The following is a 27,570-nucleotide window of genomic DNA, read 5'->3' as shown; positions in this document are numbered from 1 at the left end:
CCGTATATGTTGCCATCCAAGTGTGAAGCAGGGATATAGACAGTGCACACGGCGGTTTTTACGTTGCTGCTAGAACATACTATTAACTGTACGGTTTTCCAACGGTGGGGACAAGAAATATTATTCGAACTTCTGTGCATGATTGCAGTTGTGCATGGGAGCTTTCAATTCCAGGAAAAACGGGCAGTGGCAGCAGGTAACCAAAGGTGTGCGCATGTTCCGTGTCAGTAGACGAGAAGAGGCTATTTTGTCTGTTTTATTGTGCCATCGCCTGAGGTGTCGTGATATGCGTGTGCCGTCAGGAAATAAAAGTGAAAAACTGTCCTTGTTCTGCTGAATTGACACATGAGGGTAAGGTACAATAGAAAAATAAACAAAATCTAATGAAAATGCTGTTTCAAGAGTAGCCATTGTGTACCGGATTGCGAATAATAAACGTGCAGGAAAGAGTTGAGGGTATAGACCGGAGCGTGATCCACGCCCAAAGGCAAAAGAACTGTGGGTTCCCAATCCAGGCCTGCAGGACCCGGTTTTCTCGTGTGGCTACCGTTCCCAGACTTGAATAAAACCTGGTTGGGTAGGGCTCGGGTTCGGGCCAGCGCTACTGGCCCTACTTCGAATGCTAGCTTCTGCTTTACGTGCCAACAACCAATCTGCTTTCCCTCGTATTTTTTCTTCAACAACATCAACCAGTTTTTCGACAAATTCCCGCTATGCCCCGCCACCGTCTCTATGCGTCGTCAACTTTTTCCTGAAATAGCCCATTACTCTAAATTTTAGTACCATTACCCTGAAATTTACCTCTCAGTGCTGCAAACAGACACTGAAAATCGCGACATGGTCGTCTGAGTGCCGTAGTCTATGTGAATATGTGTTTTGGATAAATGCAGTCTACAAATCAATGTAAATAAATAATTTGGTGCCTCCAGACTTGAATAAAAAGGCGGTGGCTCTTCCTCGAGCAATTGTGCCGGATGCGCGTTACAAGATTTTATAACTTGGCATAGCAGTTCAATTCAAAGTCAAGGTATTTGCGTTTATGGGCATAGTGCTGTGTGGACATCAAACATCAAATGAAGCCCTCAACCTGTCGTTTTAGTTCCATTTAGTTCCGTGCATTGAGCTCCGCAATGGACTAATGGTTATGGCAGTGCTGCTACTCCACAAAAGGACCAAAGTTAATCTTTCTTTTCGCTTCGCTCTCTTAGAGTGTATACATGCTCATAACACCACTTCTACGTTAGAGGCATGAAGGTCACAAAGCAGTCGCCTTATTATCACCTTACTGGTTATACAGGGCGTTTCTTTAACGCTTTATAGATTTTTTATAACAGCTATTAAAGAAGCATAGATGCCGTTTTTGCAGATGAGTCATGTGACCAGGCGGACATCCTTGCGAAGACAGCATGTAACCAATCGATGACTAATCACGTATAATAGAAGAATGGGAGGCAACCCTCGTTGGAAGCCATTCGATTTTTAAGTAATCCTGAAAAGCGCACGTGCGTTGAAATGTCCATCGTGAAATTTTACTCTGCAAATTAGTCGAAACCGAAACCGTGCTGGTCGAGAGCGCAGGGAGCACAGCGCTCCAAAGATAAGAGCAGGGTGTCGGAGCGAACCGAAAACCGAAACCGAAAACCGAAAAAAACCGCTATTTTGGTGCGAACCGGAACGGAATCGAAACCGTATACGTTTTTTTCGCTCAGGAGGGAAACCGAAAAATATATTTAACGGTTTTCGGTCCAAGAAAAAACTTCGCCGGTTTGGACTACGGGTAGGCGAATGAAACAGACGTCGTGTGCTCTGAAGTCATGTCATGGATACTATACGAGGGTTACGGTTACGGTGGAATGTATGTCGGTATAGCATGACCCTTAGGCTGCCTTTGTAATGGTTTATCGTTGGCGCACGCACACAGACTTCGAGGTACATGTGACTCTCTAGCAATGTGCCGTAGTGTTCGTTTTCATTTGATCCCCCCAAACTCTCCTCAACTAAACAGCGACCCAAGGGGGCTGCATAACGGCTTCTTTATCGGTAATGTCGCGCAACGCGTCCCTTGTTTGAGAGCAGCTAAGTTGAATACATTTACGTATACTCGAGGGCAAGCCCGTGCAAAGTGGTAACTCTTTTGTGGACAGGGCACGAAGAAAATAAAACGGAGCCGTCGAGCGCGTTTGTGAGTGAAGGTGTTCCTCGATTTGCGTCGTACTCGTGCGGTGGTGCTTGCTGGCTAGACATTAGCAACAGACATTCGGATGGGACGCAATCGCTCCAACCCAGCAAGAAAGTACTTTACGTATGACATCACGACAAACAAGTCCATTTGTAGCATGCGCTCCAAGAAAGGAGAGAGCGCATTTGAACAGACAGTAACCTACAGGAACCAGGAGCTACCAATTTCACAGCTGTCTATTAATATTAAATACCATGTATGCGGAATAAACGGGTTTAGATTTTGTAACTTTGATGATTATTATTTTTTTGTGGGGATGAATATTCCCAGCAGAAACGGAACCGGTTAAAAACCGGTATTAACCGTTATTTTGTTGCTCCGGAGCAGAACCGGTACCGGATCGTTTATGATGTAACCGGAACGAAAACCGGAACGAAAAACGTTTCGGTTCGACACCCTGGATAAGAGGTCAGAGATCCAAGTGTCACGATTGGAGTAAGTCCTGATCTGCTAGCCAGATCAAGCGCTTTGCGTCCAGATAAGCCTCTGCCGCCGAAGGTGATTTATTTATTTACTGATTGATTGATTACAAAAAGAAAAAAAAATCACAAAATTGGCACCGCATATATGGAGACCAGCGACTCCATGCCACGTACTCACTTAAAGACACTACGGGTGTACGTATACACTTGACATAACACAAAAGAAAAATATAGCGAAAAATGATGAAGGGGGGAAAAAGAAGGAGTACAAGGAGAGAGGAAGAGAGGGGGAAAAGAGACAGGAAGAAAGAAACAAACAAACAGTAAACAAAGAGCCGGAGTGGAAAGCCAACCACCCATTAAAAACAGTCACGGAACCCCGCCAAACCTGTTTCAGAAACAATTTGGACCAAAACAATCACAGCACAGACAAGGCTGTGCATTTTTTTTTCTTCTTAATCACATCACGTCACGTCAACACCGGCAAAATTATATCAGAAACAGTCGCAACACAGACAAGACTGGCACATAACAGTCACTCTCACTGACCACTAACTCGTTACTCGATGCACGAGCTTTAAAAATTGATTGACGCGAAGGTGATTCGCTCCTCAGGCGCGCTGTTTTTTTTTAGTTTCGGTTCATTTGCATAGGAAAATTCGACGGTGGATATTTCACGGCTTATTTCACATGTTTCAGGATTTTCGAGAATATGAGGCTTTCGACGAGGACTGTCTCATTCTGCTATCCGCTTTTGCACAAAATTCCCTAAATAAAATATTTAAGTAATCAATTATAGGTAATTGAACGTACATCTTGTAGTTATATACTAAACCATGAAAATGACATCCATGCTACTCCCATAGCTGTTTTATGAATACATATTCAGTAAATGAAAAAAAAAAAAGTTGCGGGGGGGGGGGGGGGGGCTGCATATAGTAGGTTCTCGCGGTACCTGGAACAAACCAGGAAAACAACATAGTGATATCTTTATTGATTGTTCGGATGAAAGTAATCCTTCGGAAGTGAATCATTTTACCAAGAACAGTGTTACAGATTTCAACAATGTTGCGGGAAAAATCACAATCGCCGGAAAAAAGGAGAAGTGCTCAGCTTTCTGCTGCTTCGATTTCCGAACGCTAAGAGATGCTAAGTTTCATCGTATCGCGCACAATCTGCTCTTTGCAAGGTCGCTTTATTTTCGAGGGATAATGATGCCAAGTCTCGGACGCACGGCTTATTGACAACGGAACGCGACGTTACGAAACACATTTTTTTTTTCTTGTAAAAGTGAAGACACACTTTCTTGATGTAGCCCGAACTGCCATTAAATCATCATTAGGGCGATTATTCCTGGATGTTTTGAAAGCACGTTGCTTGCACAAGAGGTAATGATGCTTTGTTTATAATGACACTTAGTGAAAAGCTCGTGTCATTTTTCAGGATTGTGTGTGGATGACGTGGCTTTATGCTGCACGTGGGTGTTTATCTTTCTTCTGTTGGAGACGCAGGAATCATCTTGTGGTTCTTGCTGAAAATGTATTACCGTGTTTTGTGCAACTGCTTCCGAGGACAACAACAACACCTTATTGTGATGTCGTACACTCTTAAAAATGAACGTCACCGCATAGCACGCTCCTAGCCAGCCATCATCTCTAATGATATCGTTATCTGCCCTGGTTTGTTCAAAACGGGGCACGTACGCCATTTTTGTGACAATTATGAACAGCATAAGTGTCACAGAAAGGGCGTACGCCTCCCGTTTCAAGAAGATTCCTTCGAAAGGTATTTCGCTGAGTGATTGTTTAAGTTTTTGTTTTTGTTAAAATGGTTCCGATGCGCGGTAGCATACCCTGCTGATGGGCAATCCAAACTAGAAGTAGGGTAATTGAACAACCGCACGATCAGTAATCTGAGATAGGGACATAGCTGTTGTTTCTGTGTGGTAAGCGGCTTGCCATAACGAGTGCATACAGAGACCGGAGAGACGAGCTTGGTCTCATTTCTGTGGGACGCATCATTAGTCTGCAAGCGGTGTCCCTATTTAGAAACGTTCACGTCTTATCGACGAAAGCATCTTGCGCAGGGTTTCCCGCTTGCAGTTCCAAAGTGCTCGATTCAGCGCCGGTGGGGAAGTTTCAGTCTTAAAATGCCACTTAATAAGATAATTTCGAATTGCAGGTATTTATGTTTCATGACAGATGGTGAGAGCCCCCTTCGGATCGCAACCATAAGACCAAATCTAAAGTCGCGACCTGCACGGCATTTGTTTTTCTTTTGGAGGTCTGTTTATGGGAGTATCCAAATTTGTCGTGTGATGCATTCAATCTCGCCCTATTAGCTCTTTCGCCAACATCAACACCATATATGCGTCAGCGTCACGCACAAGCCGATTGTTTGGGGTACCATACGCCAGTGTGTTAGGCAAAGCTGCAAACGAATTCTAATAAAAGTAAGCGCCGATAAATGCCCTTGGATTTTTCAAATACTCGGTCCAAAGAATCGACGTCCTGGTGAGAAATATTCTGACAACACTTGAGCAACAACAAGAACAATAAATGATGACGATGAGATGGGGTGTTTCACTTAAGCAAGCAAACTCTGGAATCTATTAAAAAAACCCATAGAAAGTTTTTTTTTTTCAAATTCACCTCCATATTTTTCTTTTTCCAATCAATCAATAGAACTTTTAGTTCGCGGTTAATAATAAATACTTTTTACAAAAGAGCGCGCGACGCCTGTATGATGTGGAGAGATTGAGGTCAGATAGAGTTACACTAAAGAGAACAATGGATTGTTGAATGACAGGACATTCTGAACAGACTCCAATTTTGGAATATCAGTCCATATTATATAAAGGGAAGTACCTCAAGACGAGAGCCGCCAATATTTCACTATATTTCAGGCCGCCGTCCTGAGGCTCTTCCCATAACATTCCCTTATCGGTTCGCTGGATTTTCTCCCTTCTACAGTTCATGTTATGAATATCAAACTCCCGGTGCATTCTAAAAGTGTGCAGACTCTGAGACCGCTTCAGATGTTCAGCTCTTCGATGCCTGAAAGCCGTAGGTCTCCGCGGCTCACTGACCACACTTGTGATAAATATTTTACGCCTACTGAAGTCCATAACTTCCCACGACCACACCATCGCTTTTCAATGGGTTCCGGGTCATTGCGGAATCTCTGGCAACCACGTTGCCGACGCTGCGGCAGCGGCCGCTCACCACCAGCGCAAGTGCGTCCCGATTGTACTCCCAAGGGGGGATAGATGGTCCCTTCTTCGTGACTGGGCTGCCTCCTCATCCGTCGAATAATGGCGTCGGGAATATACCTGTCAGTACGATACTGGGAATGGTGGACCCAACATTCTCGTGCCACTTCTCGTCATCTTTACCTCGCGTGATTAAGTCCCTCCTACATCGCTTACGGCTGAATGTTGCCTTTACGCCGTACTACCGTTACAAGATAGGGTGTGCCAGTAGCCCCCTGTGCCCGGAGTGTGGTGTGCCAGCGACCGCGGTCCAGGTAATCATCGCATGTGCCACTTACAGGAGGGAGCGTCACTAGTTGGCAAACGACTTTGCGTGGATTGACAGCCGTCCCCTTGACCTCAGGCTCATTTTGTGACCATGGGGCAAACTGAAGCAGATGTCCGTCTTGCAACCCTTTATCAAATTCCTGGAAACTATCGGCCTGATCGACTCCCTCTAAGACCCCGCGTCAACGTTGTCAGCATCATCCTCATCACCATCCTCTCATTTTTCCCTAATAGCAATGGAATAGCATTCTGCTCAATGAGCGGAAGTCATCCCCATATCATCGTCATCATGTATCTCTCTCTCTCTCTCTTCAGATGTTCTAGCTTTTTTATAGCTTATGATCGAAACATATCAATGTGGTAAGATGACGAGAACTTAGAATTCAAGGTCACAATGAGGTTGCATGTTAACTAATAAATGTTAACGCTAGTCGAGGCGCACCTACATAACGCAAATGGAGGGGAGCCGTAATGGAGTCAGAGGGAGCATAGTGAAGGCATCCCGGCCCAAAATCTCGCTCATTTATCAAGCATATTAGTGTCTGCATCAAGGCGTAGAGCTTCGTGTTGACGCCCTTGATCTCGACATGTCTACGGCGGTTACGCATTACACACACGCTGTACATTAGGAGGTAAATGGTGTTTATCCTGTTTACCGGCCCCGGCGTACCGCGTCTCATCCGGTTCAGGCATGGAAGATATAGGCATCTATCTCAGAGATGACTAGGAAAGCATGATCCGCGTTATGTGCGGAAGAATTTTCGTTTAAAAATATAAAGCATTCGGTGAGACATAGCATCTCTCTTGTTATCAAAAACAGCTGCTTGAAATATTAACGCCCACGTCGTAAGACAGATCAGTAGCATCCTTACTAAATGACAATAGTGACAAATGTCTTTCATAAACAATACATCATCATCTCTGTCACCAGTCGCATTCGGAAGACCGCTAGGATCTATGAAGGAGGTCACTGAAAAGGCAAGCCAGCTGTAGGACTCGAACCGAGGTGTGCTAGCTTAGGTCAGTTGGTAGAGCCCTCGACCGATATCCAGAAGACGTGGGTGCGAGTCCTGCAACTGGCTAACCCTCTCAGCGACTTCCTTCTTTCCTTGTTCTTAGGCGCTGGGGCTTGCGTGTTGTCCTTTCTTCTGTGTTCCAGCTTCGGAACATGAATTTTCGCTATAGTCTGTTCGTGGCCCCTGATCTCCCTTATAGAGGGTGTCTCACAAAACATATTAAAATATCGTATAAAAAAATGTGCCTGTCTGGGGGTCAACGTTCCGGGAGAGTTTCTTCTATGACTTCCGAGGCTCTTCATAAATTTTAAATGGAGAGAAATTAAATTTCCTGAATTGAACTTCGAAACATGCCAAATCAACGCCACTTTTTCTCGCTAGCGCGCGGATTATCCTACAAAAGGTGTTCCGGCGAACTAAGCGAGTTCGCAGAGTTCGCGAGTTCGCCGGAACACTTTTTGTATGATAATCCGTTCACCGCGACCATTTTCTCTCTTCGCCCAAATTTCCCAAACTCGGTCTGTAAACCAGGGTCACACCTACACTCTTAAAAATGAACTTCACCGCATAGCACGCTCTTAGCCAACCATCGTCTCGAATGATATCGTTATCTACCCTGATTTGTTGAAAACAGGGGGCGTACGCCTTTTCTGTGACAATTATGACCGGCATAAGTGTCACAGAAAAGGCGTACGCCTCCCGTTTTTAACAAATCAGAGCAAATAACGATATCATTCGAGATGATGGTTAGCTAAGAGCGTGCTATGCGGTGAAGTTCATTTTTAAGAGTGTAGTGATGCCATATCCATTTTTCTCTCTCTCTCTCTCTTTCTCTTTTTCCCTCTCGCCATTTACTGTACACGTAGGACCTTCCTTGTATATACCACGACCATCTCTAATACTGTACGTACTATAATATTGTTGCGTATAGCCTAGAAGACGAAGATGCCATCGAAGAGGCACATGTATTTTGTTCGACAGGGCTCGTGAATAAAGTAGCGTTCTGCCTGGATCTAGAGTCACTAAATAAGTGAAATAATTAGTGACTCTACCTGGATCAGAATACGTGTCACTTGCGATGCAACAAATATAATATGTATTATAGAGATGGTCGTTGTATATACTTGTGCAGCTTGTGCAAACGTTTTACGCCGGAATAAATGTAGACTACTACATGAAAGTTTGTGAATATTAAAGAAGGCTTCACTGTTGGATTTCCTGCATGTCTAAGAAACCATGAAAGAACGCACAAAAGGACATGAACTATATACAGGGTGTCCTGGAAAACGTGTCACTGAACTATAATAAAACTACTACACAACCTAGAATCATGCGGTCAACGGCATTTGTTCTTACTAGGTTTTTGCCACCTCCTGAAGTGAATGTCGTGTAACGTAAGTTTAATTATGTAAATTTTCGCGAACTGAACTCGGAAATTTGCCAAGTAAAGGTCTCTTTTTTTCCCTACCAGTGTGAAGAGCGTGCCAAGTTTACTCAAAATAATGATAACTGACAGTAATATTCAGGAGGTATCCCATCGGAAAAAAATGGGGGGGGGGGATTATGTTTATTAAAGAAGAAAAATGAAAGGAGAAAAGGTCAGAAGGTCGGAAAAAATGTTCTAATGACCTCCCAGAGGATAGCGCGCGACGAATTTTTCAATGGAATCCTTGTCAGTCCGACGAAAGGAGTTGGAAACCCAGCCCACTCCGGCATCGCAGAAAGAGATAACACAGGCAAGGCTTATCGCGTCCGGCTTTCGCTGGGATCATCCCTCCCAATTTTAGGAACTTTTTCTGCTATCACTCTGTGGGCTGGGTTCGAAACCTCGTTTCGTCGGACTGACAGCGATTGCGCTCAAAAAGCCATCAAGCGCTATGCTCTTTATGCCCCGAAAAGCATGATGTTCGGCTATTTTTTCTGATGCGGTAGCTCGTGAATATCACTGTCAATTATCAGGAATGTTAGGGAATTCGGCACGCTCTTCATATTGGTGGGGTAAAAGGTCACCTTTACTTGGCTATTTTCTGAGTTCAGTTGGCAAATATTTACATAATTAAACTTACGATACATGCCATCCATATCGGGAGGTGGCAAAAAGCTAGTAAGAACAAATGCCGTTGACCGCATGAATCTAGGTGGTGTAGTTTTTTTTATAATAATAATAATAATAATAATAACTTCATTCAGCACAGTGGTGCGGGAGACAAGGGCAAAAAAGCCGCGAGGCTTCACGGGGCCCAGGCTCGACGGGGTCCAGGCTCCCCAGCTTTTCACACAGCAATGACAAAAAGCTCACAACAACATAAACATGAACAATCGCATGAACACATACTTTACAGCATAAATTGAAATGCAACAAGGTAACTGGTACTCAATTTAAAAGTATATTCTTGATGCTCCGAATGTTTAAATTATTAACGTAAATTTTTCTGGATGCTAAGTCGTTCAATAACCTTGCTAGTCTATAGCTAATTAACTCACAGCCGTAATAGGTTCGAGATGGCGGTACCATCCAAGGAGACGGACTTCTCAACGGATACGTGCTAACTCTTTCTTCTAGAAAACATACACTCAGAAAAGGGCTACATGTCTTGATCAATTTCAGATAAAATTGTAACAAACGGTATTCATAAACATCGCCAGCTCGCAAAATTTCCACCTTATTAAAAAAAGAATTCCACGTCATCTCTGAACTTAAGCCCCATAATAATGCGCAACACTCGTTTTTGTATCATTAGAATTTTTCTTATGTTTGTTTCTGATGTCGTACCCTAGATTAAAACACAGTAACAAAGTTGAGAAAAAAACAGAGAATTGTATAACATTAGCTTGACCTTTCTCGGAAGTATAAACTTGCACTTGCATAAAATGCCAGAAACTTTAGACAGTTTTGTTAAGAGGTATCCACAGTGATTATTGCAAGACATGTCCTGAGAAAAGAAGATACCAATTGATTTTACACTATTTACGACTTCAACCACTGACCCCTGCAGGTACAATAAAGGAGCCGTTGATGTTGGCTTATTTTTCGGTCTGAAAACAACTGCAATTATTATTATAATTCAATGACAGCTCTTCTGGGACACCCTGTATACATACATACACGTGCACACACTACATGCAGAAGGAGCAAAGGTAACCAAGGTCGTGCTGAAGACTGGGAGGTGGTGGGTTCGAATCCCACCACCGGCTGTATTGTCTGAAGTTTTCCAGACTTTTCCAGCGGGCTTCCAAAAGAATGTCGGCACAGTTCCCCCTCAAGTCAGCCGAGCACACATACTAACCCCCCTCGTTCCACTCGTTCCTGCTGTCCTCTTTCCATCTGTCCACGTCTGTATGCTACTCATACCCACATGCGCTTCGTGGTGCTAACATGAAAAGAAGAGAGAGAGAGAGAAAGAAAGGAGGAAAATTTTCGCTGTGAATGGCCAGACACCCCCACACCCTATTTCGCGTCCCTGTCACCATTAATCTAAACTAAGAACGGAATACGTGCGACTCAACGTATAAAGAAACAACGGCACGTGTAACTGAGAACGGATAAACGGTGTCGCAACTATAGCAATATCCCTGTTCTCCTATAGAAAACTTTTCCAAGTAGTTGAAGTGGCACATCTCTTCTCACTGATATATGTATACGTTTCAAAAAGTGTCAAAACCGAATGCACAGCATCGGTACAGCATCGGTACATTTTATTGACCCGGCGGCCTGTTTCGGGAGTATGGGAAGTCGGAAAAAAAATGCCTATCGGAATGCGACGGAAGAAGAGATTTGTCGCATCTTGCGAGTATCAATAAAAGCCAAGGGAAGCACGAAACGAAATATTTTAAAACGACGGGAGACTTCCATTTTTTGTCTCGTTGCAGAGCAATGTCTCACTTCTCCTTCCCTTTCGATTTTTTTTTTCTTTTTGGCGCAAATTCCTTTTTTCCTCTCTGTTTGCCATCGCAACGCTGTTATCATGATAAGAGTATACGAAGTGATCGAAGCCCTATTGATATTTTGTGTTTTAAAGTAACTTGATTTTACTGAAAAAACGTTCCGTGCTAGCGAACGAGAAGTCTGTGCAAATGAATAAGCTTCGCAGCCGTGTCCCACGTCAATTGCAGCGATTGTCCTATCGCAGACAACACATCATTTGACCTTCAGAATTTATTTGATTTCTTATTTTTATCATATGTACACGTAATATAAACACAACGAAGCGCTCAAAGACAGCTATATAACGTAGAGAACGATATCGCACATGCAATATATACTTCGATTATCACACTGTACAGTTTGCGACATACTTGTCTGGAATCGATAGCTTGGGGTTTATCCCATGTGAAATCAACAGGTGTTGCAAGTACGTTTCTTCCGACTAAATGACGCGTACGGCATGCTGTCCAGTACGAGTTTATTAATCGAAACAAACAATCTTCCAACGCCTAGAGATTTCAGGTCGGATAAACCCCAGGCTATATCGGTTCCAGACAAGTATGCCGCAAGCTGTACACCCGTGTGTTGACCCCGAGCTTCATTACTTTATTGTTCATTTTGACATATTGTAGAGAAAACCCAAGTACTGGTAAAACCGCGCATTTCACCGCCACTTAAGAATAAGGAATAATAGTAGCATGGAAGAAAAAAGACAACATTGGCTAAACACCGAGGAAGTCAACATATAGTAGAGAGTTTTAGTGCGTCGTACGCTATCGCTTTCGCGCACGTAAGGGATAGCGTTGGTGGTTCTGCGCACGCGCAAAACATAAAGAGAGCTTCGCGCAGTGCGCAGAATCACCGAGCTGTCCCTTACGTGCTCAAAGGCAATAGCGGAAGAGGCACCAAAACTTCTTATTAGCGACTGTTAGTATATCGTCCATAAGGTGGCTTTCGAAGCACCGTGTCTACCGCGCCCAATCAACTGATAAGAATCTGGGTCCTCATGTGCCCGACGTGCTAAGGCGGCTGAGCGGGTAATTTCTGTGCAGGCCGTTGTGACTGTGTGCACATTGGAAACGCAGGATATGATCCGAGGATGACCTTTCCTCTTTCTTTCTTCTTATTTTTTTCTGCCAATAAATCCCCCCCCCCCCCCCGAGGATAGAAGTCTTTCGTTCTTTCTCCTTTATTGCAAACTCATGCATACAGTTCGGATACAGGACTGCGAAGGTACGAGCCCGGTGATACAGTCCAGGCACCACAATCAATGGAAAAGCGTAGGTATTATACGGGAGTACGAGAGTAACCAAGCGAAAAAAAAAAAAAAAGAAAGAAAGACGGCAAACTAAACAGGAACGTAAGCTGCAGGCCTGCAGATAACGAAGCATTTGGCAAGGGAAAACAAGTCGTTAACAATCACACAAAACCAGAAACACATACGAAACAAGGGTGTTATGGTGTCAAAAGGTGCAATCTGTTTTATAGTTTTTATTTATTGTTCTATTAGCTTGTCCACACTCTTAAAAATGAACTTCACCGCATAGCACGCTCCTAGCCAACCATCATCTCGAGTGATATCGTTATCTGCCCCGATTTGTTGAAAACGGGAGGCGTACGCCGTTTTTGTGACACTTATGCTGCTCATAATTGTCACAGAAAAGGCGTACGCCTCCCGTTTTCAACAAATCGGAGCAGATAACGATATCATTTGAGATTATAGTTGGCTAGGAGCGTGCTATGCGGTGAAGTTCAGTTTTAAGAGTGCATAAGCAGCACGATGGCCTTCTAACAGCTCTTGAATGATGTGAACTTAAAGGACACTAAAATGCAAAAATAGCTTGGCCTCGAATGAAAGTCCGTGCTTCAATCAGTACAATTAAACACAACGCTACACTCTAAAAACAGAACTTCACCGCATAGCACTCTGTGCGCCAACCATCGCCACGAATGATAGGGTTATCGCTCCTGATACGAGGAGAGAGGAGGGCGTACGCCTTTTTGTGTCAATTATCATATATCCAAACTGCCACCAAAAGGCGTACACTCTTAAAAATGAACTTCACCGCATAGCAGGCTCCTAGCCAACCATAATCTCAAATGATATCGTTATATGCCCTGATTTGTTGAAAACGGGAGGCGTACGCCTTTTTTGTGACAATTATGAACCGCATAAGTGTCACAAAAAAGGCGTACGCCTCCCGTTTTCAACAAATCAGGGCATATAACGATATCATTCGTGATGGCGGCTGGCTAGGAGCGTGCTATATGTGGTAAATTTCATTTTTAAGAGTGTACGCCCTCCACTCTCCTCGAATCAGGGGCGATAGCCCTATCATTCGTAGCAATGGTTGGCGTACAGCGTGCTATGCGGTGAAGATCTGTTTTTAGAGTGTACACCAGAGTGTAGAGTTTAGTTAGTAGTGTAGAGTTTAGCTACTAGAGTGTAGAGTTAGAGAGTAGAGTGTAGAGGTGTTTAGAGTGTACACTCTAAAAACCAGAGTTCGAGGTAACTCGTTACAAGTAACTCGTTACTGTAACAAACTGTTACTGTTCCTTTTTTTTTTTTTGGTAACTTGTAACTTGACTCGGTGCTTTTGCGCAATGGTAACTTTCAGAGGAACTCGTTCCATTTTCAGGTAACTTTGCCAAAGTAACTTAAGTTACAAGTTACTTTTAACTTTATTCTTTCAAAGCGTTTCAAAGCGTCGAGGTTAGTGTAGTTTCCCTTTCTTTTATTAATAACGCGTCCTGGAGTAGCCAGTCCCGAGTGGCTCGAGACTACCATCTCCATTTTTTTCTTTTAAAATCAATCAATCAACTTCCTTTTCACTCACGTCCACATATTTTCTTGCTTTCTCTCCGCGTCTCCGGTTCCTTGATGGCATTTTTTCCCATAAAACGTGATATTTTATCAATGACAGTATTTTATTCAGGAAGTAAGAACCACTGCCATTGAAATTAAGCTGAACCATTGTGCGCCCACAGCGAGCAAGATGCAAAGCGTTCGAATAGACCTCTACCAGAGAAACGTCACCATGACATTGGTAGACAGACTGAACCGGAACAAATCGGAAGGAGGGGGCTGGGTTGCACGAACCGGCACTTGTTCGCTGCCTCCCATTGAAAGAAAAGCAGGACCGAGGGTCACGTCCCTTTAAGGGACCATATCGTAATCTCCTCAAGACCGTGGCTTTCGGGCGCGGTCTTGTTTACATCTAGCTTCGAGCGTAGTTCAGTTCTACCAAATTTGTGGCGCTGTCGAACACCATGACGTCATTTGCTTACAAACAGAGAGAGGTCTATTGTTGGACATAAACGAAAACGATCTAAGCGTGTTGCACTCCTCCCCAGGCAACTCAAGGTTTAACTCAACTGCTCACGCGCGCTGCACCTGCGTAATGCTATTTTGTGTCCGAAGTAACTTGGAGGTAACTTTTTTTAAGTAGCTCAGTAACTGCGAGTTACATTTCAGGCTGAAGAACTTCGTTATTAACTTAGTTACATTTTACACACGCTAACTTAACTTGTAACGAGTTCTTTTTGACGAGTAACTTCTCAATCTATACTAAAAACGAAACTTCACTGCATAGCACGCTGTGCTACACCCGTTGCCACGAATGATACACTGTTAAAACAGAACTTCACCGCATAGCACGCTCCTAGCCAACCGTCATCCCGAATGATATCATTCTGTGCATTGATTTGTTGAAAATGAGAGGAGGCGCCTATCTGGGACAGATTATCTTGTCCCAGATAGGCGCGTGCCCCCTTGTTTTGAACAAATCATGACACAGAATGATATCATTCGGTATGATGGTTGGTCAGGAGCGTGCTATGTGGCGAAGTTCTGTTTTAACAGTGTAGGGCTATGGCTTCTGACTCGAAGATCGAGGGGGGCGTACGCCTTTTTGTGGCAATTTGGATATATGAAAATTGCCGCAAAATGGCAACCGCCCCCCTGTGTCTTCCAATCACCAGCGATAACACTATGGGTAATGACAATGGCTGGCGCGCAACATGCTATGTGGTGAAGTTCTGTTTTTAGAGTGTACCGTTTAGAATGAAAACGCTATGAAAACATAGCCGTCGTTGGCCGCGAATTTCCCCATTCATTATCATTAACTTATTTGTTGTTGTTGTTGTTGTTGTTCGGCCGCAACGAATGGGATCCGCAAAAGGCAAAGATTGGCGGCATCCTATGAGACAGCAGGAGAGGCACGCGCATACGTATCGTGGGCGTGTGGATTTGGAACGGGTCGGATCGTAGTGTTCCATATGCGCGGCACGATACGCACTGCTGCGTTTAACAGTACCGATTCACTGAACTGTAGCCCACAACAGTTCTCGGGGAATGTTTCACTAACAACATTTATCTTCAAGTCCATCGGATAGCGAAGCCAGTCCACTTCGCAACGCGCACTATGTTTTTCACCGGGACCGCTCCATGGCGTGGCACGCGCGTGCATGCGCAACATGGGCTAAAAACGCCGACCCACGAGCTGAAGCGACGTTCACTGCTTAGCGCCGAAACAAGAAAGAGTCCAGTATAATTTTGATTGTAGCTTCGTGATGAAATCGAAGTTTTGAATCATGATAACAAGTACGAAATAACGTAGCGTGTAACGTAGTTTGAAGTGAACTTGTTTTTGCATTTTAATGCTCCTTTAATGATTGATGTTAAGCGCAGTGGAAGATCGTTCCAGGTATTGCTACCCAGTGAAGACGATAGCCGCGTTAACATGAATACGACACAAGCGTATCGAATCGAGTCGAAATCGGAGAGAAGACGATACGCCACCGTTTACATGGATGAGCATCGAGTTCAGACAGGAGATGGCGCCACGCCGTGTGATATCGGAGAATTAGAGGCGCACCCCAAATACTGCCGTTTCCGGTGTACCGCTACCTTCGCAACGAACGTCAAAATGCAGAAAACGTAGCATCTACGCCCCATTTTTTTCAAGCTTACTTCAGAATAAACTCTGCTCTACGGCTCCAAGCCCTGCTGCTTCTGTCAGTGTAGACTAACCTAGCTATCCAAAACGGAGCGTGGCTGAGAACTCCCTAATATCACCATTTGTCATCCCGACTTGGAGTCGCAGACGACGCAACTAGCCCGCAGCCCAACGCCCCTTCCCATAATCTTCTCTTTTTTCCTCGATGCGCATCGTCCGTTTACTTGCACAAGCTGAATGCGCATCCACCGTCTCGATGCACGTAACGAACGATACGATACGATACGCTCTCCTAGCGAACTGACCCGTTTACATGGGTGGATTCGATTCGACAACTGGATACGATACGCTAGTGTCGTATTCATGTAAACGCAGCCAATGAGAACAACTCATAATTAGTCCGTGAAATAGTAGAAATGAGACTGAGATGCTCGGGCCTAAGTGAGTAAGGTGCGACCAAGTTCTCCAATGAAATCTGGTGTGTGCTGTGAGACAAGTACAAGAGCGGGAACGCGAAAGATACCGACTCACGCTGTCCCAAATGCAGAATCGTCCGCAGCGCACCCCTCCGGGCCATGAAAAGGGGTACGGACGTTTCCAGCATACGTGAGACCGTAAACTTTAAGGTCATACGAAATATGTGAGTGAATCAGAGCCTGATAAAGCAAAGTCGGTCGTATGTTGCTATTACCATGGTGTCTAGGCCGCCGATTGTTCTGGTACAATAATATGCCAGAACCTTTAGCGGCCTCTTACTGTCCATGGACACAGTCCACGCTCCAGGAGCTGATCCTGCTATGTGGTTTAACGCGGTCAGTATGCCGAAGAGCTCTGACTCAATAGATGACGTTTCGTAGGGAAGTTTCTGCGCCACTTCAAGGTTTTCATGTGGAATGTAAAAGGTTGCTGTTGATCCGCCTTGAGACACTGATAAGTCGGTGTACACAGGGGCGCTGAGAGAGTGACTGCGCATAAATCGGATGACATGGCATGGCATGGATTGCGCAGTCACAGCACAAAGAGGGAGATATTGTGGTGAGGGTATGAAAGTTATCAAAGATGGGGGCATTTATTGGCAGAAAAAAAAAAACAAAGATAAAAGTAAAAGGTGAAAAGGTAATCAAAGAGACACCAAATGGGTCCTTCGTTTACATACACGCGCACACACAAACGCACGCACGCACAGACAGACAGACAGACATACATAGGATGATGATAAAGGGAGCGATTTACCGCCGCTGAGGCGGTACACTACCCTATTGAACATTGGGAACGAATGAGGGGATGATGATGGGGGGAGCACTTTCAGAGTGCCGTCACCCTTCGTTTAGTAATCTTTTAGGAAGCCCATTTTTAGGCAGGAAACAAAAACAAAAACCGAAGCTCATAAACAAAGAGAAGGATAGCAGAGTAGGCCTTCTACTGCTATTCAAAATAGCGCAGACATTTACGACAATTCTATATTACCAAACAAGCATTCCTTCCGGTCCTTCCCTAACGACAATTCTAGTGCGTCGAGAGCAGCAGCCCCGGCTGAGCGAAAAAGTTCAATAGAACGATAAAACACTGATGACTATCTCCGTTCAAATCCCACAATTCGTGAGAAGCATCTCTCCTCCACAGACCAGAGGGGTAAAGCATTTCATGATGAACAATTGAAACGTGCAAGCGAGCTGGTGTAGATTCGATGGGGGCAACGTCTCTTTGAGCATGACGATGCTAACAAACTCAGAGAACAGAGATTATCCGAACAGCAAAGGACTCAAAGCATTTCATCTTTTGCCGTCCCAGCAGATCCTGGGCTCCCAACCGCAAGAGAGTTCAAATGGGGCAAATAGACATTGAAAATCGATATTTCCCCCTCACTCGCGCCTGAACAAAGTGAAGATTAGTTTACGCTTTTGGAGATACGCTTAGCACCAGTGCCTTCTGAAGGAAATTCTGTGCTGCGGATATTTCCGGTTTCACTGCAAACGATCGGAGGGAAGTCCACTCCTTCATTGTGTGAAACTTTTGCGATTGAAAGCGGACGGAAAACTAATAATAAATTGCTGCGTGGATCAGTAGCGTAAAAGTTAAACAAAGATCTCGTTACTTCTTAACAGCCTAAAACTGCGAGTGTTCGAAATGGGCTGCCTCCATCGAAACCCGTCACATCGTCATGCATGAGAAATGGTATCTTTGGCGGCGCAACGTTCATCACAGCAGCATTATTCTGGTGTTTTGATGACACCGCCAATGTATATGCAGGTTACTATGTCATTTTCTGAGCGTGGTAATAGGGCTGTTGCAGTGAAGTTTGCACAGCGCCATTTTGGGCCCAAACGGCCACAGATCCCAACAGTAGGTCGTTTCATCAGCGTGTTTTGCATGGTGTTTCAAACGGTATGGTGCCAAGGAAGCTACAAAACCTGTAGGAAATCTACAGAAAAAGCGGTGCTTCTTGAAAAGTGCGAACAACTCAAGACTGTGTATTTGAAAGTGCCGCGTCGTCTGCTAAACGACCGCGTGTTGCACAATTTGGGGCGCTGACGTTGCGGCTCACTCGCGCCACCTGGCCCAGAGAAACAGGTGTGTATGGGCGTATATTTTATATGCGCGTGCATTACACAGAGCGTTTCTTTTTTTTTTTTTTAATCAGGATACATTTTTTAATAAGAGGCTATTAGAGCAACGTGAAATTCATTTTATACCGCAAGGCAGACATCCTCTAGGGCAGCAACTACAGGACGACTAATTAGATACAATTCATTGATTAAACTATGAATTAGATGTTTGACCTATTAATTTGAAACTATTAATTAATGATATGACGTTGGGTAGACGAGCGGTGTGCCTGCCTATGCTGGCGACACGTTGCTCATCCAAAGAACTCTTCTAGCCTTTTTCCAGGTCGTCGACCCACAAGGGCGACTATAGGAACACGTGATGCCTAGCAGCAACTAATATAACTGTTCTCCCCTTCTCCTCTCTCCCTCTTCCCTGGCTACTGCTGGACGGTAGATAGACTATCGATTACCCTTGAGAATGCATTTTCCCTTTCATTCTCTCCTTGTTCCTCCTCTTGAAACACCCCATCTGATCGTCATCATCTATTGTTGTTTTTGTTCCTCCCCTTCAATTCTCTCCGCATGAGTGTCGCCGTCGGATGCTTATTTGGACAGCAAAATATGGTTGGTTTGGCCAGCAGATCAGCACTTTCTCGAATAATCTCTAGCGCTCCAAAGTATATACCTGGCCTCATGACGTGAAACGTGCACTGTCCTCTCCCTACGCTCCTAATGGACGTGGTTCAGGGTTTAGCTCATTTACATAGTCAAATTAGGGAAGGATGTTTCAACATACGCGCTCATTTCAGGATTAAAAAATGAATGATTTTCGACGAGTAGTCTTAGATAATTAGGAATTTTAGGTAATTAGAAATGTATAATTAGTAAGTTTCGGAATGAAGCTTAGGTAATTAATCATTATCTACTCTGCTCATAGCGGTGTGACGGATTCACCACATCATATCCCATTTATGTCAGCGTGTGTGTGTGTGCGTGTCGAGAGGATGTCCGCTGGCTTCTCTCGTCACTCAAAAAATATGTTGCGGATAAAAAAGCTCCCTGTACGTACGTTTCAATCAAAACGGCGACAAACATAACTTTCCTTCCCATCTTCCTTCCTTCCTTACTACTTAGACCGCTCCGGCTGACATGTCAAAACTTATAAAGGTCGGCAGGAAGCATTTGCTCCTAGTAAGTGCACTTGAAGGAAAGGTCAGAAAACCATCGACTGCATGCCAAAAACCTCGCCAGCGCTACAAGTCCGTTCCGGAGGCTCGTGGGCGCATCGCTGCTTAGATGTGCGTTTAATCCGTCTTTCATCCGTTTCTTGAGAGATTCAGGTCTGATGAACAGCCTGTGAACTCAGTCGTGAAATCTCATTCTTCTTCTGTGATTCATCTCATCATTCCTTCACCGTTTGTTAGTCATCTTTTTTTTTGTCATCTTTGTCATTAATCTACCTCATCCTTCTTTGATCATCTGTTAGTTTTTCGTTATTTCCAAATTCTTTTTCTTTATTTCTTATTTCTTAATTTTCTTCCTTTAATTCTTTCTTACCGGCCTCGGTGGCTCAGTCGGTAGCGTGTTCGCCTTCTGATCCCGAGATCGCGGGTTCGAACCCGGCCGAGGACGCCAGCAACTTGGTGGCAGGGTACAAGTTGCTTAGACACGCCGTCTTCCGCGAGGGACGTTAAATACGGGGTGCCGTGTGATGAGCTTTCATCGCACGTTAAAGAACCCTCAGGTGGGCAAAAGCAATCCACAGACCGACCGCTGTGGCGTCGCTCATGATCTCAGTTGTCTCGCGACGTAAACCCCTAATTATTATTAAATTCTTTCTTATTCCTTCCTATTTCTTTCTCTCTTTAATTCTTATCTTTTCTTTTTATTTATTTATTATTATTTCTTATTTCTGGAATAGCAAGCCGACGTCCCGTTTGGCTGACCTTTCCCCGTTTTTTTTTCCCTTTTCGTCTAATAAATCTAAGTCTAATATCCCCCCCCCCCGTCTTTCACTGTTTGTTAGTCATCTTTTCTTTTGTCATCTTTGTCTTTAGTCTGCCTCATCCTTCTTTCACCGTTTGTTGGTCTATCCTTTACTTCCCAGTTATTTTCTTTTTGATTTATTTTATTATTCTTTCTTCATCTCCATTCTTCTTCTTTTCTTTCTTCTTCATTCTTTTATTTTATTTATTTTATTCTTCTCTCTTCATTCCTCTTCTTTTCTTTATTTATTTCATTCTTTATTCTTCATCTTCATGAATTTTCTTTTTGTTGCGGAATAGCAAGCCGACGTTCCGTTTGGCTGACCTTTCCCCCGTATTTTCTTTTATGCCTTAGAATGCTCTCGAGCTTTTTCCTTTCGTCTAATAAATATATCCCCCCCGTAATGGCAAGCCGGCGTGCTGCATGGCTGACCTTTCGCCTTTTTTTCTTTTTATTTTTTCTGACAATAAATTCTCCCCCCCTCCCGTAATGGCTACCAGCTCGTTCGCTTCGGTTACACTCAGAGAGAGAAAAAAATGAGTACGTTGGGATCCTATTGCAGCGACTAGCCCCTTCGTTTTCGATTACTCTCCCTTTTCGTCCCTTGACACTGAAATTTACTCCGCAGCGCTGCACGTAGTCCGCAAACTTCGCACCACAGGACATCATCGACGACAGCGGAGCTGGTAGCCGTACAGTTAGCCATGACTTACCTTGCCACGCTCAAGCTGCCTGCGCAATGGATAGTGTACTGCGACTCCAAAGCCGGCCTTGAAGCTATCTCATCGTTCCTGGAAAAAGGGCAGTACGGGGTCGTCAGTACGAGACCTCCTAGTAGCGTACCGCATCTGCACAGACATCGGTCACGACGTCATTCTGCAGTGGACACCTAGCCATATTGGCATAAAGGGTAACAAGAAGGCGGACGAAATGGCGAACATCGTACACCTGTCATCGACAGAACATCTACAGCTTTTTCCGGCGTTATTAATCCTCTTGTCGTACATTTTAATCCTTAAACCATGACATTTAATCCATTTGGCATCGGAATTAATCCTCCTTTCATTATTTTTAATCCTCATTTCACATAATTTAATCCGTTTCTCATGCAATTTAATCCAACTGATTATGTGTGGGCTACACGACTTTTTTGTGTGTATTTTGGGACAATTCCCATGTGTACGCATATTGCACATGCTTTTCACTAATATTGTGGGTTTTTGCACCATAACGGGATACTGTGGGACTGTCAATCTGGATTACGGTGTTGTGGGACTATTCCCATGTCTACGAGTATTACCCATGGTTTTCATTAAAAGCGTGGGTTTCTGCATTGTAATGGGATACTGTGGGACTGCCAATCTGGATTGTGATATTGTGGGACTATTTCCATGCCTACAGATATTACATATGCTTTTATTAGAAACATGGGTTTCTGCATTGTAATGGGATACTGTGTAATGGGATACTGGGACTGTGTATATGGATTACGATATTGTGGGACTATTCCCATGTGTACGGATATTGCCCATGCTTTTCATTAGATATGCGGGTTTCTGCACTGTAATGGGATACTGTGGAACCGTGGATCTTCATTACGATATTGTGGGACTATTTCCATGTCTATGGGTATTACCCATGCTTTTCATTCAAAATGCAGGTTTCTGGAGTATAACGGGATACTGTGGGATTGTCTATCTGGTTTAGGATATTGTGGAACTATTCCCATGTGTGCGGGTATTACCCATGCTGTTCGTTAAATATGTGAGTTTCTGCACTGTAATGGGATACTGTGGGACTGGCAATCTTGATTACGATATCCTGGGACAATAAGCATGTCTATGGGTATTCCCCGTGCTTTTTATTAAAAACACGGGTTTTTGCACTAATGGGATACTGCGGGACTGTCAATCTTGATTAGGGTATTTGAGGCAATTCCCATGTCTACGGGTATTGCACATGCTATTCATTAATAATGCGGGTTTCTGCACCATAATGGGATACTGTGGGACGGTCAATCTGGATTGTGGTATTGTGGGACTATTCCCATGTCTACGAGTATTACCCATGGTTTCCATTAAAAATACGGGTTTCTGTACCGTAATGGGATACAGTGGGACTGTCAACCTTGCTTACGATATTGTGGGACTATTCCCATGTGTGCGGGTATTACCTATGCTTTTCGTTAAATATTCGAGTTTCTGCACCGTAACGGGATACTGTGGGACTGTTGATTTTGATCACGATATCCTGGTACTATATGCATGTCTACGGGTATTCCACTTCCTTTCCATTTAAAACGTGGTTATTTGCACTGTAATGGCATACTGCGGGTCTGTCAATCTGGATTACGATATTGTGGGACTATTTCCGTGTCTATGGGTATTACCCATGCTTTTCATTCAAAATGCAAGTTTCTGCAGTATAACGGGATACTGTGGGATTTTCTATCTGGTTTAGGATATTGTGGGACTATTCCCATGTGCGCGGGTATTACCCATGCTTTTCATTAAATATGTGCGTTTCTGCACTGTAATGGGATACTGTGGGACTGGCAATCTTGATTACAATATCCTGGGACTATAAGCATGTCTATGGGTATTCCCCGTGCTTTTCATTAAAAACGCGGGTTTTGGACGCGCTAATGGGATACTGTGGGACTCTCAATCTGGACAGCGGTATTGTGGGACTATTCCCATGTCTACGGATTTTACCAATGGTTTTCATTAAAAACGCGGGTTCCTGCACTGTAATTGGATACTCTGGGACTGTCAATCCTGATTACGATATTGCGGGGCTATTCCCACGTCTACAGGTATTCCCCGTGCTTTTAATTAAAAACGCGCGTTTTTGCGCTGTAATAGGATTCTGTGGATCTGTCAATTTGGATCACGATAGTGTGGAACTATTTTCATGTCTACGGGTATTACCCATGCTTTTAATTCAAAATGAGGGTTTCTGCACTGTAATGGGATACTATGGGACTGTCTATCTGATCACAGTATTCCATTACAGTGCAGAAATTCGCATAATTAATGAAAAGCATGGGTAATACCCGCACACATGGGAGTAGTCCCACAAGATCCTAAACCAGACAGACAGTCCCACAGTATCCCGTTATACTGCAGAAACCCGCATTTTGAATGAAAAGCATGGGTAATACCCTAGACACTGAAATAGTCCAACAATATCGTAATCCAGATTAACAGACCCGCAATATCCCATTACAGTGCGAATAACCGTGTTTTTAATTGAAAGCAAGGGGAATACCCATAGACATGCATATAGTCCCAGGATATCGTAATCAAGATCGACAGTCCAACAGTATCGCATTAAGGTGCAGAAACCCGCATATTTAATGAAAAGCATGGGTAATACAAGCACGCATGTGAATAGTCCCACAATATCGCAAGCAAGGTTGACGGTCCCACTGTATCCCATTACGGTACAGAAACCCGTATGTTTAATCAAAACCGTGGGTAAAATACGTAGACATGGGAATAGTCCTACGATACCGCAATCCAGATCGACCGTCCCACAGTATCCCATTATGGTGCAGAAAACCGCATTATTAATGAAAAGCATGTGCAATACCCGTAGACATGGGAATTGTCTCAAAATACCGTAATCAAGATTGACAGTTCCGCGTATCCCATTAGTGCAAAACCCCGCCTTTTTAATGAAAAGCAGGGGGAATACCCATAGACACGCTTATAGTCCCAGTATATCGCAATCAAGATTGCCAGTCCCACAGTATCCCATTACAGTGCAGAATCCCACATATTTAACGAAAAGCATGGATAATACCCGCACACATAGGGGGAATATGTTTAATGCAAAGTAAGAAAAAAGGAAAGGGAAAGGTTAGCCACGGTGTGGGCTTGCTATTCCCTAATGCTTTCAAGCAAACAGAAGAAAACAGCTGGGATACAGAAAATTACCAAAAAATACAGAAGAAACAGCTCCTTCACTAATCGTTGCGCATCAGAGAATGCCCAGGAGTTTAGATTCCCGAAGGAATCGTGTCAGCGCAGACGAGACTTCAGCGTGCTGGGTAGGGCCAAGTAGCACCGCGAGGGAAAGCTCTCGGTAGCCTAGATGAGCAAGGCGGCGCCGGAGACTCGATCGGTGGTCTTCGTACCGCTGACAGGCAATGAGAATGTGTGGCACATCGGGGGGGGGGGGGGGGGGGGAATATGTTTATTAGACAAAAAGAGAAAAAAAACGGGGAAAGGTCAGCCAAACGGGACGTCGGCTTGCTATTCCAGAAATAAGAAATAATAATAAATAAATAAAAAGAAAAGATAAGAATTAAAGAAAGAAAGAAAGAAATAAGAAGGAATAAGAAATAAATAAATAAATAAATAAAATAAAGAAATAAGAAATAAAGACGTAAGAAAAAGAAATAAATAAAGAAAGAAAATTAAGAAAAAAGAAATAAAGAAAAGGAAAAAAAAGTAAGAAAAAGAAATAAATAAATAAATAAAGAAAATTACGAAATAAGAAATAAAGAAAAAGAAAAAGAAGTAGGAAAAAACGAAAAACTACCAGATGATGAAAGAAGGATGAGGTAGATTAAAGACAAAGATGACAAAAAAGATGACTAACAAACGGTGAAGGAATGATGAGATGAATCACAGAAGATGACTTTAAAAAGAAAGCATGAGGTTAATGCGTTGAAGGTGAGAGTGGGGCACAGAAGAAGAATGAGATTTCACGACTGAGTTCACAGGCTGTTCATCAGACCTGAGTCTCTCAAGAAAGTCAGCACTGCTTTGGTCACAGACTGCTGTGTGTGATCTCGTACTGGGCCGAGCAGAGTGGCCAGAGAAAAGTCCGTGCACCGCAGCTCGAGTAGGCGTCGTCTCAGCGTGGCTCGAGAGGTGTCGAATCTGTGACAGTCGAGGAGAAGGTGTGGCACATCAGCTTCAACAGCGCAAGTGGGGCATTTGGGCGACTGGAGAAGACCCATTTTACAGAGGAGTAGAGGTGTCCTGGCGACATTAAGGCGTAGTCGGTGTAGAATGGACGCTTCTTGACGCGAGCAGTGGTGTGTGGCAACGAAATCCATCGACGGGTCGATAGATCGGAGATGGTCGTTCAGTCGGACAGCGTCCTCTTGAAACTGCCGAGTGCCGTTATAACGGAGTCGCTGTGTCTGTAACCGACACGATGAGGCTGAAAGTGGTAGGAGACAGTTACTGGAGGTGCCGTCCCCATGTGCCCGACGTGCTAAGGCGTCTGCGCGGGTGTTTCCGTGCAGGCCGGTGTGACTGGGTACCCATTGGAAACACAGGCTATGACCAAAGGATAGAAGTCGGTTGTATATTGCGACTATCATGGTATCTAGGCCGCCGATTGTTCTGGAACAGTAATTTGCTAGAACTTCTAGCGCCACCTTACTGTCCGTGAACACAACCCAAGCGCCAGGCGGTGATACCGCTATGTGGTTCAACGCTGTCAGTATGGCGAAGAGCTCGGACTCTGTAGATGACGTTTCGTAGGGGAGCTTGTGCGCCACTTCAAGGTTTTCATTTGGCATATAAAAGGCTGCAGTAGATCCGCCTTGAGACACTGATCCGTCAGTGTACACAGGGAGTCGTTGAGAGTACGCTAAGTTAAGGTGCTCCAGTGTAAGTTGGTGAGCAACAACGGGAGGTACAGCGTTTTTCTTCAGAAGACCAGGAATGTGATCACATACAGGAGGCCTGCGAAGAGTCCACATCGGCGGGGCATAGGAAAGCACTGATGGCGTGGTGGGGAGGTGCACTCTCAGGCGGTCAACAGCAATACCAATGCTGGAGTCCGGACAGTCAATATCAATGAGCCGAAGATGATGGTAAGGATGCTGTGTGAGATACCGTGCATATATCCGGAGAGTTTCCACGTCTCGTAGGACGCCTGCTGGAGTTTCGCGTGCTTCTGCCAGGACAGAATAGGTCTCTGTCGTTCTGGGAACTCCCAAACAGACACGGAGGCTTCGGGCCTGAATATTGAGAAGCTCACGCTCTCCGGATATGCTGAGGCCGTGTAGAACAGGCAGGCTATACCGCAATGTGCCCAGAATCAACGCTGTGTGCACGTGACGGAGGTCAGCGCATGAAGGGCCCCACGACGATCCAGCAATGCAACGTAAAGCATTTACAAAACCGCTGGTCTTGGTGGCTATTGTTTTCACATGCCGGGACCACGTCATGCCTCTGTCTAATGTCACGCCAAGGTACTTGCAATGAGGCACAAAGTCCAGCGGTGTCCCACTGACGAACAATGGATACCTTTGGAATGAGCGTCGGGTGAAAGCCATGGCAACGGTCTTAGCAGGAGAGACCGATAAGCCTCGGTCGGCAAGGTATTCTACAATAGAATCCAAGGCGCATTGTAACCGGCGTTGGACGGTGTCTCGACGGGTGGCAGAGGTCCATATGCAGATGTCGTCTGCGTACAAAGTGATGCGGGTATGATCACGAAGCTGGGCGGGAAGCGAAGCCATTATAACATTAAAGAGGAGAGGGCTCAATACACTTCCCTGTGGGACACCACGACGGACTGGATGGAAAGCGGTGTCACCTTCCATTGTGCGCACGAAGATGCGTCGGTCAGCTAGAAAGTCCTGGATCCATGAGGCGGCGCAACCTCCTATTTCTGCCTCTTGTAGCGTCGCGAGGATGGTGCTGTGCAACACGTTGTCATAAGCTTTCTCTACGTCGAGAAAAACTGCACCGGTGAGGTTGCCTTCAGCCTTTGCTTGTTGGACTTCAGCGACGAGATCGAGTACGTTGTCAATTGCTGAACGTCCCTGACGAAATCCTGCCATCACCTCAGGAAAAAACCGCGTGCTCTCCAGGTACCAGTTCAAGCGGCGGAAGACCATGCGCTCCATTGTCTTCGCAACGCAGCTTGTGAGGGCAATCGGGCGAAAGGAATCAATATTATGCGG

This window comes from Ornithodoros turicata, chromosome 3 (assembly GCF_037126465.1).
Source record: "Ornithodoros turicata isolate Travis chromosome 3, ASM3712646v1, whole genome shotgun sequence".
NCBI lineage: Eukaryota > Metazoa > Arthropoda > Arachnida > Ixodida > Argasidae > Ornithodoros > Ornithodoros turicata.
Note: the sequence above shows the minus strand (reverse complement) of the source record.